The sequence below is a fragment of the Asparagus officinalis genome, chromosome 8 (genome assembly GCF_001876935.1).
Source record: "Asparagus officinalis chromosome 8, Aspof.V1, whole genome shotgun sequence".
Taxonomy (NCBI): Eukaryota; Viridiplantae; Streptophyta; class Magnoliopsida; order Asparagales; family Asparagaceae; genus Asparagus; species Asparagus officinalis.
Genome location: NC_033801.1, coordinates 116656206 through 116659787, shown reverse-complemented (window position 1 = coordinate 116659787; position 3582 = coordinate 116656206).

The following is a 3582-nucleotide window of genomic DNA, read 5'->3' as shown; positions in this document are numbered from 1 at the left end:
CCCCCTCATCGGAGAACCATGTATAGCTCATTACCTACTCAAGGTTGAATGAGCACGCGATGTCTTCTCCAGATTTTGTATCAGTGAAGATGAATTTCATCTTTTTCTCTTCCCACTTGTTCGCGGGAAAAACCGTAGCTTTCTTCATTAATGAGATAATTGTCATCTTGAGTTACAACTTTTTGAGTTACAAAAGATCCGGTCTTTTATAGATCCGGTTACAACTAAATCAAAGAAAATAAAGAAAAATTACAACTCTCCTCTGTGAACAAATCACGAGCTCCTGTTTTGCGGTCGCTCGCTTTGGTGGGTTCTTTGCCTGCGCCGGGGTTAATCCGTGGACCACCGCGCGATCTAGATCCGGTCGGATCTACACGAGTATGCGGGTATTATTCCACGAAGGGAATAATAGCCGGGAGGGATTAATCCACCAAGGGAATAATCGCTCGGATCTCGAGATCTAAGACCAAGCTTAGATCTGGAGTGTAGCCTCGTGTAGATCTCAGATCTGTTCTTTCTTCCTCTCGAGATCCTGCCTTTTCTGACGTGGATGGTCGCCGAGGATCAGATCTGAATGGTGCAAGTCTTCTGGTCTTCAAGCTCCGAGTTCACTCTTCAATCCGGCAGAGTTTCGGCTCTTGAAAGTTCGACCTCCGAAAATGAACATCTCTAGGCCTATTTATAGGCTCTCAGGACAGTGGCTGCAAAAAGAGAATTGTCGGCCACCTCTGGCCACTGTCGGCCACCTCGGGCCACTGTCGGCTCGGCCCCCGAGCCACCCTAGGGTGGCTCGGCTTGGGCCGAGCCACCTTAGGGTGGTTCGGTTCGGGCCGAGTTCCCCCAGGTGCGCTGGTTTTGTCGTTTTCCGTTGTTTCCGGTTGTTTTGTCCGTTGTTCGGTTGTTTTGTTGATTTGTTGACTTGATTCCGGATTTGGCAGTAAACTCAGTCGGTGTTTGAGTTCAAATCCACTTTGTTGGAAGACCCGTCGACTCCCCGAACCACTAACGTTGTTCACATGCAGTTCGTTAGCTTTGTAGCCTCTTTAGTTCGTTTCGTTGCTTGAACGTTCGTCGATTTGTCGAATCATCGCGCCGAGCTGTGTCAAGGGACCTATAAGCAGTTTTATACGCCTACAGATACCCCCTCCAAAGCTTTTCAGCCTCGTTCTTTTATAGAAGAGTCTGGAATGCTTTGGATATGATTGCCCCTACCCTTTGTCGGTGTAACGGGACCTGGAAATGACTTTTGTTCTGTATTCCTTCAATCCTTCGGGCCATTCAGTGCTTTGTAGAATGCCTGTAGGGGTTCCGGTGCTGCATTTATTGTCTGACCGTTGTTGGAATTTGAACTTTGAAGTCGATTCCTGATTTTTTCAATCTTTAACTCGTGTTGGTTGGTTCGACGTGCAACTAACGCTCGATTGTCGGTGTTGAATCCTCACTTGTGACACGTTGTCCGACGTCGTGTTATTGAGTTATCCTTAAGAATATTTTTAGAAAAATATTCTCCAGGAACTTCTCAACAACAATAGGAAATAGTTTATACTCGTATACCTTATTGGAGTATTTCCGTGCTCAAATGATCAGAACCGGTCCAAAGATGTCTCAAAAAAGGCAGTATTTGGGCTCAAAATCTTTCTGACCCTTCCCAATATGTGGGAGAGGGGTTAACTAGGTGAGGGATCGAACCATTGATTGATCTGAATTCGTTTCGATGCTTAATTTAGCTCCAATTTGAATTCTGGTTCGAATTTGGTTCAAACTGGTTCGAAATTGACCCAAACTGGTCCAATCTAACTCAATCTGGTTCAATCTGGCCTATTCTGGCTCACTCTGGTCTGGTCTAGTCCAGCCAGGTTCAATCTGGTTCAATTGGGCTCATTCTGGCTCAATTTGGCTCATTCTGGCTCAGTCTGGTCCAATTTGGCTTGGTCTGGTTCAGTCTGGTCTGGTCTGGTTCAGCCAGATCTGGTTTAAGGCTATAAAAGAGGGTTTTTTGGCTTCTTTTTTCTTCTCTTCCTCCTCTCTTCTAGGGCCGGCCCCCCCCTCTTCCTCCTTTTTGAGTTTTCTCTTCCCTCGAGCGTCTTTTCTCCTCGAAACTTTGATATTTATCCGAGATCTGGGTTTCCTTTTGATCTTTGACTGAGAGATCCTTCAAAAAATCATTTTTTAGAATTCCTCTCAGACCCCTCGAGCACGTGGTGAAAGTTTCCTAAAAGGTCTCATCTTCGTTGGATCTCGAGCCTTTCTTCAGGTAAATCTTCCACAATTTGGATCTTTTTCATGCTCAATTTAATTCATGCATTTGTGGGGTTATATGTGAGGGTTGAGGGTGTGATTTGATGCCTCGAGCTAATCTTTCAGGGGGGTAAAAATGCAATTTTGAGGGGTTTTTATGCAAAAATTAGGGCTGAAATTATTTTTTGAATCTAACCCTTTGAGTTATTTTGCAGGCCGTCATGTCTCGCGCCTCGAGAGGTCGTTCCCCTGCCATGTCGGTTGATGGCGCGCCTCCCTCTTATGCTGGTGAGCTACTTTTTGCAAATAAACCCTTTTTTCTTATAAATTTGTAAATTGACCCTTTTTTAAACCCCACGTTGTTCTCCTTGGCGAGGCAATCGGGAAGAGCCTTGATTCTCCTTGGTGAGGATCGACGCTTCAAAGATATGTTTTGCTTGGTCAAAACCATATCTCAAAATTAAAGGGGGCGATTTGACACTACATTGCGTTTTATAAGGCAGGGATATGTTGTCGACATACCCTGTTTTGTGATTGCACAATGTGGCCAAATCGTCTCACCCTTTATAAGGCAATGACTCTATCTTAGCTATTTGTAAGATGAGTTCAATTTCCTTTTATAATCGAGACTAACCAGTGTTTAACTGTCTATTTTGCAGTGGGGTACCCTTCTGGATCATTCCCGTCCCACGCAATATATGGACGGCGTGGCGAGCATTATTCGAACTCCAACGATCCTTCCCCTATTCCAGCTACCCCTCAGTTTGCTTCGGACACGTCGACTGAGGTTGCCCAAGTGGTGAGGGAAGGTGGTCATCGAGCTATTCGCCAGCTAATCACAGATGCGCCTTTTGTGAAGGACGCCAGCTCTACTCAGCCTCTTCGAAAGAGCGATTTCCTATTTGGTGATTCTGTCGATGACCCAGAAGCCGTATTCATTGGTGCTGAGCATTGGCTTCACAAGACCGGCAATGGCTTCATATACTTGCCGGAGATTCCTCGGCATCGTTCATTGACTGAGCTCAGATGTCAGGCTGTGACACGGGAGATGTCGTGGCGCTTGACAGAGGATCATATGAGTGTCCATTGCGGCTATATCACTCATTCGGCGGTTCCTGGTTCGTGCAGAAGTCGTGTTACCGGATTGCGTCCTGGTGTATTGGGGCTGGACGAACCACCACGTAACGAGTTCCTTGCTACCGCTTCCACCTTGAGGAATCGTCTCGCTGTTCTGGGACGGGAGATGCCAGCGACACGTCACAGGTTTTACGGTTGGGTCCACTCTTCGGACAAGTCTTGGTGGAGCCGCATGACGACATACGTCTTGAGCCGATGGGGCGAGGA